Source organism: Anas platyrhynchos, chromosome 1, assembly GCF_047663525.1.
Source record: "Anas platyrhynchos isolate ZD024472 breed Pekin duck chromosome 1, IASCAAS_PekinDuck_T2T, whole genome shotgun sequence".
NCBI lineage: Eukaryota > Metazoa > Chordata > Aves > Anseriformes > Anatidae > Anas > Anas platyrhynchos.
The window spans coordinates 30,482,517-30,495,807 of NC_092587.1; the positions used below are offsets into that span (position 1 = coordinate 30,482,517).

The 13,291-nt window shown below is 39.1% G+C and overlaps 1 protein-coding gene across 1 annotated transcript in view; it reads left to right on the forward strand.

Moving 5' to 3' along the window:
* Nucleotides 1–343: 343 nt before the first annotated feature.
* The window catches only part of CNTN1 (contactin 1), a 248,436-nt gene continuing 235,488 nt past the window's right edge, over nucleotides 344–13,291 (forward strand). The window contains exon 1 of the mRNA XM_027457131.3: nucleotides 344–476. The gene's annotated coding sequence lies outside the window, so the exon portion shown is untranslated. The remainder of the gene's footprint in view (nucleotides 477–13,291) is intronic.

Here is a 13,291-nt window from a genome sequence, read left to right on the forward strand (position 1 = left end):
CCATAAAAAAAAATACAGAAATTAAGACGGAGGAGCTCCAGCAAACGCACGCCATTTCGTGGGTGTGTGGGGGGAGAGGTGGGCAGGTTGGGGGGGGACACGGGTGTGTGAGGAGGGGACACGGGTGGAGGGGCGTGAGGGGTGACACGGGTGGGTGTGAGGGGGACACGGGTGTGTGAGGAGGGCAGACGGGTGGCCGTGAGGAGGGGACAGGGGTGGCCGTGAGGGGGACACGGGCGGGGGGACACGGCTGAGGTGAGGGGGGGAGCGCCCCCCCCATCGCGCTCCCGCCCGAGTGACATCACCCGCGGCCAATCAGCCGCCGCCGCTCCCCGCGCCCCGCTCGGCCCCGGCTGGGGGGGCGGCGGCTGTCAGGCGGGCTCCGAGCCGAGCCGAGCCGAGCCGGGCCGAGCCGAGCCGAGCCGGGCCGAGCGCAGCCCCCCCGGGACGCCCCCGGGCGACGTCCCGGCTGTCAGGTAGGGCACGGCCCGGCCGGCGGGGCCGGGAGCGATGCCGCGGGGGGGGGAGGGTGTCCCCGGGGCTGTCACCTGGCGGGGTGCGGGGGTGCCGCAGCCGCGGGGTGCCGCAGGGAGGCTCCGCTCCAGCCCTGCTGCTGCTGCAGGAATCGTGTCTCAGGGCTGGCGGGTGTGTGCGGCGGGTTAACGATTTTTTTTTTTTTTTTTTTTCCCACGTTGCGCCTTCCTGCAGTAAAAAAAAAAAAAAAAAAATGGTGATAACGTGCTGCTTAATTGTGCGGTTCTCCTTGCGAAACGCTCGCGCTGCGCCTTTTCTGTGTCACTTCGCTGCAAATGGCAGCGATGCAGCAGCCGGCGGCGGGGCCGGGAGCGCTGCTCGCGGGTGCTGCCGGTGCTGGGCTCCCCAAAATATCCCCCCGGGGGCCGAGCTGCAGCCCCAGGGTCCTGGATCCCCGAGGAGCACCCTCCTGGGTCCCAACCTGTCCCCCAAGACGCCCCCCCCCTCCTGCTGGGACACCCACCTGCCCAGGTAACCGCCCCTGCACCATGCGGTAATGAGAATAAACCACGGCCCGTGCAGGAAGAACAGCTTTATGGGTCATTATACTAAGGGCCGTAAAGATATTTAATGGGAGCCTTAGGGTTTGGACGACAATCCCGTGTGTAATTACAGGTGTGTGTACAGCTTGGGCAATGAACAGCCCCGAAACGCAGCCACCTGTGCAGAGATGCACATTACTTCGCGTCAGTCTGTTGTATGAAATTACTCTTAAAACAGTACAAATAACAAGCAGAGGACCTGAGACTGCATAAGCACAAGGGAAAGCATGCTGAAATGACTCAAAGTTTAAATAATTCTCCGTTTTTATCGTTAGTAGCTTTTTCATGTCTCTCTTATACAAATCTCTATGTCCAGGTGAGCTTTGGCCCATTTTGTATAAATAACGAAGGACCAAAAGTTCTCTAACAAGAAGTTTCCGTAACGCTGCAGAAGCCTGTTGGTATTATGGATCTTTTGTATGTTTATTTGTTAGTCTCTGAATATATATTATCTACATGTATTAGCATCAGTTGCTTACATCTTGTATTTGTGTTTCATGATAGTTGACAGTGTATCAGAATATACCTTATCCATCCCTAAATTTTGCAAAAAGTAAAAATAAGTAGTTAAGCAAAAGACTTCTGACCTTTCCCATGTTGTATTCTCTACCGTGCTGTTCAAAACCAGCGTGAGATTTTCAGTTTTGCTTCAGACAGACACCGAAAAGTGCCACAGCCTCAACACAGCTGCATGGTTATGCAAGAACTTGGTTTCACAGGACCTCAAATCAAGGATCTTACATACCTTCTGAAGAAGAAACTCTAAACTTTTAACAACAAAAGCACTTAAAAGAGGCTTTTTGAGCATGTCTCTCTGATATAGTCTTAACTACATGGTCACATACTGTTTTTTCTTCTGCAGGAACCCTGCCTCATTCAGTGCACAGGATGGATGGAGCTCACTTAATACAAATTCAGTATTTTGCTTTTGGTTTTCTTTCTCCTTGATCAATACGTGAGCCCATGATTTATTTTCGTCTTTACATATCTCAACTCTGCTTTGAAGACAGAACTGATAACAACTGTATGGGCTTTGCTAAAGTGCTTATCATTATGTGATCAGAATGCCTCACAGACAGTTTTAACTTTATCAAACGCTACTTAAGGTGAGACAAGACTTTTACAAATGGTGAACACAGAGAGGGTTAGGTTAAAAGCATTCACTCAGTTTTGGTGTCTGATTTAAAGCTTCCACCATTGTAAATAGCAGTATTTCTGTATTTTCTCAAGTTACAAGGGCTACTGTGTTTAGAAACAGTCCTGAGTGCTCCACATGTATTTGAATGTGTCTGCAGAGTGGATGGGAAAAAGGGAAATCGCAGTTAATTAAAAACTGGGGGAATCTTGGTTTAAATTGTGTGTGTGTGATGGTAGGAGGGATGGAGGAGACTACAACATGAAGGACTTTAACTGCCAGTGCGTTTATGGCAGTATAGTCTCTCTCCATTTTCTTTCTGCAAGCCCACTGCATTCACTACACACATACCTGTCTCTTCAATAGGTAACAAGAGTCCTGCCTACACAAGGTCCTGTTTCATCTTCTGTGCACGTTTATCCTGTGCACTGGTTGAGGCAAGATAACTTTGAAGAAACCGTATGTGTTTATTTAAATATTGTATTAAAATGTTCACGCTCAAAGGAAATGAGTTAAGGTTGCACAGGCAACATGTTTGTCACTTTATGACTTTTTGAGTGTTTGAGTAACATTCATAATATTCTTTCATGTCTTTTAAAATAAGAAAATTAAATGTAAGCAAATAAAAATAAATAATAATAATAATAATAATAATAATAATAATAATAAAACAACTATAAACTTTTCAGCTTTCAAAGTAAATCTCTTCTTGTCTTACTGTATTGGACCACAGTGATATCAACAGGATAGGAGAATTTGGATCTCCTATTTTGCTTTCCTAAGAGCAAAGGCTCTTAGCTAAGAATTAATATCATTATGAAAGTGCAGTTCCCTTTAAATGCATCAGTAATAAAGCAGAATGGGTTAATTTGTCACAGGTTTCTACAGGTATTTCTAATTGTGGAGAAGGGGTGAAAAACTGGAGTCCTTCATTCAATTCTGAGCTTTAGAGAGAATCTGTAATAGGGGATGAAGGCTCTTTTGCCAGTTCTCTGCAAGCACAGTCCTTCTCATGTCATCCTTTATACATGTTTCCTAGTAGTAGTCTCATTATCCTTCTGGAGCCCGTCAAAATCTCAATTGTTAGTTACTGCTGGTCTTGACTGTTCCAAATATGTCATTTATTTATTTATTTATTTATTTCCCCTCAGTCAGTCCCTTCTCTCCTTGCTTTTTTCTTGTCAGCATTCTTTCAACTTATGTTTCTTTATTCTCCAAAGCTTCCTCTTCTTGATTTCCTAAATCAGTCCAGTGTCTTCAGTCTGCAGGCACCTTTTCAGCACTTTTACCAGGTATTGGTCTCAACTTTTACTCTTCTTTGTAGCCCATAGTGTTTCTTATGTTCTTCTACACAGTACTTTCCTCTTAGAAGTTGGTTAATTTTTGGTCCATTTTTAGAGATGCAGGAAAAAATGCATTAATTCAATGCCTACCTTGATGGCTTCAAAACATACTAAGTTTTTTGAAGTGTTTTAGATGCTTTAATGTAAAGAAAGAAAGAATATAGTTTATTATTATTATTTTTCCATTGTTTCCTTTTAAAATTGAACTTCTCAACATATTTTTCAATGAAGTTTATAGTATGCGTTGTGCTTGTGTATAAGCATTAGCAGAAAGCAAAGATGACAAACAGGACGGTTACTTTACCAAAGTTGTAAGTAACAGTAAACATTAGAAATGTCTATTAAATTAAGTAGTCCTAATTATAAAGATACATCAGCAATTCTGTCTGTATCATATACTGTATTTTTTTTTTTTTAGGAAGTTACTCTATTCTACTCTACTCTACTGTACTCACCCTGCTAAGTTTTGTGGGTTTCTGGGCTGGCAAATGAAATGTCTGATGAGTTGGATTGGTTTGTGATTATACTTACGTGTTTTTTTTTTTTTTTTTTTTTTATATATATATAACTTTTTTATAACTATTTTTATTTGATGTTAATTTTCTATGGTTACTGCTCTTTTAGAGATACTTAGAAAAATAAGATGTAAGGCTCTTGGTGAACTGAGATCTGAATAAAACTGTGACTAGTGGAGTTACCACTGCACCATAATATCTTGTTTACATAAGCTAGTCCTTTTGATGTTATGAAAATAACATTTGCAGTGATTTAGTAGTGTGGTGTCTGAAATGGGGAACATGGAGGAGTTGTGGTTTGCATCACAAACTGAATATTGCAATTCATGTGAGAGAGTATATAAAAACAGTTTCATACATACAGAATCTTCCTAAAAGCGTGTATGGGCAGAGTGATGTGGGAATTCAGGACTTAACCATAGCTGGGAAAGAAGTAATTTTTAACTTCTGTGTTTTGTAAACCCAATGATTTGTTGGAGTGCCTATTTACAATTTAAGCAATATGTGATATAGTAATGTATGCGCTATTTTTTGCAGACTGTTTTGATGCTAAGACTAACATATTCACCTTTTTCGCATGTAGTTTTGTTTTTCTCTGTGACTACTCTTTAGGCTTTTCATCTTCAAGCCTAATCACAGCTTAGGATAAAAAAATATTTTTTTCTTGTGTGCAAAAAGATAAACAGCTTTTTATGTCTTAACAAAGATTTCATTTGAGATAAGTTTTGAAGTTTTTCAAACTAGTATGAGTTCTTGAAACAAGAACTTTGTTCTTGAAAAGGCTTTGTTTTGATAGAGGCAGTCATTTATTTTGTCATCTACTCACTGGTAAAATCTAAAATAAAGTTGAAAAGAAGCAAAATATCTTGAAATGTTGAATATCAACTCTGTATTTTCCTTTATCAGCCATTATTAATGAACTTCTTACAGTGTCCAGTAGGATAGTTTGTTGATAAGGCTTAGTGTTTCTAGGAGTTAGAAGACTCAGTGTTACTGCTGTTGCTAGTAATACTTTTAGCTAAAGTATAGCTGAAGTATAGCATTTTCCATTATGAAAAATTTTGAGCAAAGCAAAAGGAAAATAATGATTAAGATAGATGAGAGAGAGCAACTAGAAATGTACATTTTGGTTTGTTTGTTTTCTGAATCTCTTCTTGAGAAGAATAAGTGCATTACTCTTTTGAACTATAGCAAGAGGCCAAGCTTCCCTTTCATCAGCTGTCTACAGTTCATTTCTTCTATGAAAATCAACTTTGGAATATTGAACAGTTCTCACTTCAGATTTTTATTATAAAGGAACTCCAACAGACACCAGCTGCTGTTGCAATAGATTTTGTGAAGGCAGGCGTTCTGGAACACTATTTTCCCTGTGCTCTTATGATTTCTTGAACTCTGCCTCTCTTTGCTCTTTATCTTTAATATACTTTCTCCTTCTGACCTTTTCTGGCCCTGTAACTTCTCATTTCTTTAAACAAATTATGTTTTAAAGAAGTATCCACTGTTAGCTTGAGATGTTGCAATGGTATCTCATAAAAGGTGTAACAAGGCTGTCACAATGGCAAAAGTAGCCAGCTGCTTGACTGCTACAGGTTGTTTTTTAAAGTTGTAAACTGAAGTCAGTGCTTGATGCACACGTTCCATGTTAGCTGAGCATAAAAAAACCCTGTATGCATTTTCTTGATTACTTTAATTTCTTTCTTGACTCTCTACATAGCACATAAGAAATGTGCCCGCTATTGCAAAAATATCAGTAAAGAGCTGCCAAGGCAAGAAGTGCCAATGCTGACTACTCTTCTAAATAACTGGGGTGACAGCTCAGTTACACTTGGTTGTTTAAGCATCTCCCATTTTCATTTTGCCTCAGGTCTTGCCAGATGGATACAGTATTTTATTTTATTTTTTTTTTTTAAGTCAATGTACGGGAAAAGGCTTATACTCAGAGTTATGGAGGGAATGCTGAACAAGATTCTCAGTTCCTTGGTTCATTATCATAGTTCATTGCTTCTTTCATTTCTTGATGTTCATCAGCCCTATTGAAGAGCACATTTTTGCAAAACTTATTGATGCATTAACTGAAAAATTACAATATATTTCAGTTGGTTTACATCACAACCTATTCCTGTCAATATTCCTGCCTCAGTAGAAACTGTTTATCTGTGTAAGCATAGAATTAGTGGTTTAGATGAAGAATTAACTTCCTTCCAGTTGGGTTTTGCAAAATGAGAATTGGGAAAGCATAAACAAAAAATTAATATTATTTGAAATTGCATAATGGAAAAAATATGTAATTTCCACATACGATACATTGATCTAGCTTTACGCAGTCATTGTTACATTAGCACAAAAATATCTATATAGATTTATTTTCCAATGCACTTCTATTTGTCTGGAGATAGTGGCCTGAAGAAGAAAGTTACATCTAATAAATACCCCTAAATTAAAGAAAGAGAAACAGATAATCTTAAGTATCTGTGTTTTATTAGTTAAGAATACTCAAGATGACTGAAGGGTTTTGAATGAAAAAGATTTGATTGCATTTTCATTACCAGTGATTTATCAGTTAGTTTATTAGGCTTTCAGAGCATGATTTTGGGGCCTAGAGGAAAGTGGTATGCCTGAGAAGAAAGATTACTTTGCGCTTGATTGTACAGAACAGATACATGAAAAGATAAATCTCACTAAACCAAGTATTTTGCTGTGGAAATGGCAGCTGTGAATCTGCTGCTCAGAATGACATGGAGTCCTACAGAAACATACAGACATAAAGAAAGTTTTGTCATAAAAAAACAGTCACAGGTTTTAAAAATAAAGCCCAAATTTATAAATACTTGTAAAGCACAAATTTATAAATAAAGCACAGCTGTTCCATTTCCGCTCACATTCCCGTATTGTAATAGGTTCTGTGGGTTCTCTACAGACCAGCTGACCCACTCTTAAATGTGGCTGAACCATAAAACCTGTTTTGTCCTATTTCTATGAGATCTTATTTAAAGCCTTCAAAAGATATAAAGACTTTTTTTTTTTTCTTTTTTCTTCAGAGTGATTAACTCCACTCAAATGTGATGTTCATATCTGTAGTTACAACAGCTAAGTGTCATTCAGACCTTGCCTGTGCATGTACTGGAGACACAGGGGGTTAGGATTTTATTTATTTAAGCCAGAACAACTCTGAAATAACTGCACTTAAGTGTATTACCATATATTTATATACTCAATTTTATTTACATTCATGTGGGATGCTTTGCTGGCTTGCTGAACGTTTTGTAGAAGATTTTATCCTTGGCAATGTTGCTAGCTGACACTATTTATACTGACAGTGATTCGATAAAGCTTGCAAAGAGTTGCTGACGTTTTCCCTGTGCATGTTTGTTTGTTTGTTTGTTTGTTTTTACACCAAGCACTCTTTTCTGTATCTATACTAACGTTTAGTGGTACTGTAGTGACAGGAGAAGAAAGGAAAATGTGGAAGCAATATATTTGCCTTTTTGGTTGCTGTCAAAAGAATTGTAATGTTATAAAGCAATGAGAACTGGTCACAAGTTACTTTTCTGTTACTATTTAGTTATCTATGCACCTACAGTATTTTATGTTACCGAACTTGTCAGTTTACAGGCATTCTTCTACCAGACCAGTATGATGAAAGATTTTGCTACTGGTGGATTGATGTAAGTACAGTGAAGGATATGCAGCACCTTGAAATGAAATTTTTGGTTCAGCAGTTTGGTGCCTATCCCTTGTTGTTCACAACTCCTCCAAGCAGAACTATTCTGACACTTCCTTGTGACTGTCTGAAATAAAGCACTGCAAACATTTAGGGTATTCTTGGTCTGACTTTCAGGAATTTCCCTGGTTAATGTGTTACTAATCTCTTTTTTACAGAGGTCTTTTTATAAAAAGGGAAATATTTATTGTATGGCTACTAGGTAGATACTTTGCTATGGAATGGGGTGTTCCACCAGCCACATAGCAGTTATTTGGCTGTTAGACTTGGAGACATTGTAATCTGAAATAATAAAATAATTCAAAGGAAACTCTGTTAAAGGAAAGTATGATTACCTGAGTAGATAATAAGCTACATTTTGGAAATCTTGTTTTACTGGGAAGGTAGTTCCTGTTCAGCTTCATAAATCACAGGCAGCATTTCGGTGAATCTGGGACCAAGTTCTTGCCTGCCCCAGGAGAATCAGCTGTGCCCAGCTGTTGATTGTCATTTTTCTGTCAGGCATAAACATGTATGTCTTTTTTGTCAGAACACAAAATTCAGTAAGTGCTTTTCAGAATTAAATAGAGGGGCATTTAAAAGAGAAGGCTTTTATTAGCTGTTAGGATTAGGCCTTTGAACTTTACCATCCACTTCATTCTCATTTGAGATTTTTCCCTGGGAATCCCTTTAGTACATGTGAGAAAAAAAAATGGCAGTGGGTGAATTTGGGGGAATATTTAGAAACATTACTTAATCTTTCTGAAAAATAGTACCGTTCTCATGCTTGTCTCTGAATCCATGGCCCGTTCAAACTTGGCAGGCCTGGTTATTGGCCTGGATGGTTCTCTCATCTTCCCTGGGAGTGCTCTTGGTGGTCCCAAGAGAGCCTCTTGGGCTTTCCTGGTTGGTCTCACTCCTAGGGGCAGAGTGATGAGAAGCTGGGACAGAGGAGGGAAGAGGTAGTAAGTGCTAACACATGCTTCTTAATTGGCCTGTTCTGTCCTGCACCTCGCTCTAAAGATATCTGCATGAGTTTAATTTGAAATAGATAGTCTGCTTTTCCCCTGGACTGGTTAAAGACTGCTCACAAGTTTAACAGACATCTGCAGCTGATTTCAAAACTGCAGGAGTGCGGCCCGTTCTTGTCTTCCTGCAGTTGCCGTGCTAGGCCCTTCCAAATCCCTCTGGCTCGGACCATGATTACCCGTGAAGTTGTCTGTCTGCTTGCTGGCAGGTGGCTTTCAAGGTCTGTGTTCACGTCAAGGGCAAAGTTCAGTGACTGCAGACACCCAAGAACTGGAGGACCTGGCCATTTCTGGAAGTCTGTGTATGGGCATGCTGACTGTTAGGTGAAACGGGAATTTCAGAACAACGGTATCTTGCAAGGTTTGCCAGCCCAAAATAAAGTTTCACCTGATCCCAGCAAGTAATGTGGAAACCTGATACCCAATTCATAATTTGAACTGTAAGCCTGTCATCTCTCAAAATGTTCTGGAGAAATTAACAACGAAAGATGAAGACTGATACTGGATAAAGGCAAATTTTCCTGTATTAAGTACAAGAGCATATAACCAAATCAATGATGCAAATTAAAATAGCAGGATTGTTATTTTTAACCATTATGTGAAGATTCAATAAAAATAATCTGAAAATTTAATTCAAGCCAAACAGAAGCTGCTTGATGAGTTACTGTTCTCAAAGTATGGACTACATTTTTGTTAAAACCTTTCGCTTTTGTAAGCACAAAATGCCTTGTTTTCTAAATGTTTGTAGTAGAGTAGTTGCTGTTATATTTTAAATACTTTTGTTGCTCTTTGTATACTGATACGTTATGTTTCCAAATAAAGATGATCTTTCCTATTTGGCATACTACACACATTTTGGCATGCATTTGTGACTTACTGTATATCATTAAACGACTTCTGAGGGAGGAATCATGGTCTGACAATTAATTTATGTTTCCCTTGGTTTGTGGGAGGATATGGACATTCACAATGATGAGCTTTTTAGTTGCAGTTATTGCATGTAGATGAGGAGAAACATCTGTATTCTTGTTTTTCTGTTAGTCAGACCTAGAAGGCTGCCTTGGAAGACAGCTGAAAGCAATGAAGGAATCCATTGTAGATCCGTTTCTTCTATTGCTCTCCCAGAGTTTTGGGCTTAAATCTTTGCTGACTTCAATGTGATATAAAAGCAGAGATGCTCCTTGTCAGACTTTTAGAAACATTCTCTTATGGTTTTACAGACAATTGCAAATAGTGCTTTCTTGTGTTAATTCTGACTGCAGAAGTGTGTATATATACATTATTGTTTCTCTTTTTTCCTCTGTTGACGTGGTGACAGTTGGCAGGTGCTAGCTTCCAATAACCGAGAGCTGTAAACTGCACAGCTTGGTAATTGGCATAGAAGTTGGGTAAGGAAATTGCCTCCTTCTCTCATGCTACAATATAGTCTTTTAAGGCAAGTTCTTTTCCTTTTCCAGAGAAAATCACCAATTATCCAGTCTTGTCAAAGAAAGTGCATACATATAAGCAGCATGAGGAAGATGTACTTGTCCTCAGAAAAGCTTGCATTTTGCTGAACCAACTATGGGTTGACAGCTCAGTATCACCACTAGTTTTTGAAAACTAGTCTAAGAATGCCCGAAAGTTAAAGCGGATGCCAGTTGGAAAGACTTCAGGTGTATATGTGTGAAAAGAGTAGCAAAAGTTAATCCTGTCAAAGAAAAAAAACAGCTTTCAGTTATTCAGAAAGTGGGTCCTTTTTTCCCCTCCATTAAAAACAACCTGTCTATACAGTGCATCTGAAAATGATTCCTTGCTCCTTATTTTTGTTGCCTGCTTACTAAAAAATCAGGGGGAAAAAAAAGTTCTCTTTCCAAATTAGAGGAAAGGATCTTATCATGAGATTCTGTTTTAACTTATTCCATTTTTAAGATGATTCCTTAGGAATATGCTTATAAATTAATTTTCACTGGAGCAGCTCTTTGTGTCTCACAAGCAGCCTGGTGCACAAACACACTTTGTATGAACAGTAATAATGAGGTCAAGTAAGAAGATGCAGTGATCTGATGAACGACCTGAAAGTGAAGCCGGTACAGTTAGAAACATCAAGGCACATGTGAAAAGCATAGGAATATCTTGGTGTATTCCTCATTAAACACAACACCTCCTTCTTTAAATTCATGGTACAAGGAATTTTCTTTCAAGAAATATAGGATTCTTTGGACCGATGAACAACTGTTCTTTGTATAATATTTATGTTTGAAACCTTTTAGGAAATTCTAATGGAACTCAATTTCTTTGTCAATGCATTACTTGTTTAGGAACCTTGCCAGTTCAGTCCTCAGATGTTAACTATGAGGTTTATGTAACGTGTTACTTTAAAAAAAAAAATAAATGATGGAGCAATATTGGAGTTAAGGGTGAGTGGTGTTTTGCAGGATCTTATTGCTGAAAGGCATGAAAAGGTGTGTTTTGCTATTAACATTATTGAAGATCGCATAAAGTATTGGTGGGTATAAATTACAGTGCACTTCAAGCCAGAATTACAGAATTTGCAGAAATCTGGCAGTCCACGAACCTAGAGGAGTCCCTTAATACAAGATCTGAGCTGATAATGTCTTGGTGTTTGTAGTGTCTTTTCTTCTAAATCTTAATAAAATAATTATTTGAGCATGCTACCTGAGATGACTTAAACTGTCTGAAGAACAAAACCATGTGTTGGAAAAGAAAACCTTATTCTGCAGGTAGTGTAATGCATGTCTGGGTGTGTAGGGGGTAGAGGTAGGGTCCTGATCTCATTTAGGGGATCCAAACTCGGTTTTAAAGTCTCTTTTCCCTGCTAGGGAAGCACATCAGGGAGAGGCAGATGACAGGGAAAATCTCTTAAAACAGGTTTTATTAATTAAGCCTTTATTATGAACAGGATCAAATGATTAGTAAAAGCAGATAACTGTCCCCAGGGTACACTTGTTTATTCTCTCCCCCTGCTCTCATGGCCCCGAGTGGGCACAGAGCCACCGCTGTCACCTCAGGTGCTGCCTGGCTCATGCAGCCCTCTGTCAGAGCTGGTGTGGCTGCTGGCTGCACCTGTGCTCAGCAGGCTCTGGGGCTTCTTCCACTTCTTGCAGGTGTAGCAGAGCCATGAGTCTCTGGAGCTCATCAGTGTGTGATATGCTTTCAGATGTTCCCTCTCACCACGTATTGTTGCTCTTTCGAGCCTGCTGTGTTCTGGTGACTGGTTCATCCGCACCCATAGAGTCCATTTTGTAGCAGCTCACACCAGCAGGGCTTTAATGACAACACAACTTTAGGACAACTAGTTCAGTAGCGTGAAACTGCAATGGGAAGTGACTGACTTATGAAACATTTTCCTCAGCCTTCTTTCAGTTTTATTTTTTTGTTTGGAATTGGAGTCAGTTCACAGATCACATTACAGATCACTGCAACCAGTTTGAATTTTCGGTTTTCTTTTTGTATTCTGCTGTATTTCTATGGAATTTTTGGTATTTGTTCCATTGGGATCAAGTTCAATCCCATTTTCCAATTCTTATAAAAATAGTGCTGAAAAACTTGTCACATCAAGTGCATTTCATGACAGTTTTCTCTGACTTCTTAACCTATGTGTCAAATGGCACAAGCAAAAGTATTTATTTCCAGGTGCACTATTTCTATACTAGTCATCTTTATTTCAAGATTGTCCTTCCTCTTTCTCAATCACAAACATTAATTTTTTATTGCATCTTACCAAACTTGTATAATTCAGAATTCTACCCTCAAAATTTGTGTTACTGTGCAATTTTCCAGCTGCTACTGAAAAAAAAGTCAATGTAGTGTTTTGCCCTGGCTTAAAGTACATTGCAACCTCTGCAGGCCTTCTTATAATTCCTAGAAAGGAACAGGAGACAACTGTATGGTTTTCTATTGTGATTAGCAAGTTATTATGTCTGACATTAATCACACGTGGAAGTGCATTGGGAATAATTTAACTGACGTCAAGGGAGTGGCACTGACATAAAAGCTAATTTTAATGAGCCTGATCTGCAGAGAACCTTGAAGATGAGAAGTAATTTACATAACATCTTATTTTGCCCACAAAAAAAAAAAAAAAGTAAATTAATTTGTCTTTTTAGCTGCTATTAATGGACAGCTCTCAAAGTACTGTTTGTTCACTGCAAGTAAGACCAAAAGGTCTGATCTGGAAACAAGAGTGCTACAATTACTGTCCTTCAGTAAACTGCTCTCTAAATACTATACCTTTGCAGTCCTATCAACTGCCTTTAATACGTAAAAGTGTAGATTCTTGAGCAATATTGGCATTAGATTATACATAACTTGCAATGGTTGTACCCCATTGGATGATCTCTGAATTTTCTCTTGTAGAACCATATTGCTTTCCATGGGTAGCTATGCAGAACGAGGATACAAATTAAATTTGACTTTATGACTTTGCAAAAGCCATTTCCCTAGCTTTGTTTCGAATGTTGATTTTGTGGTAAATGGAATAACAATATATTT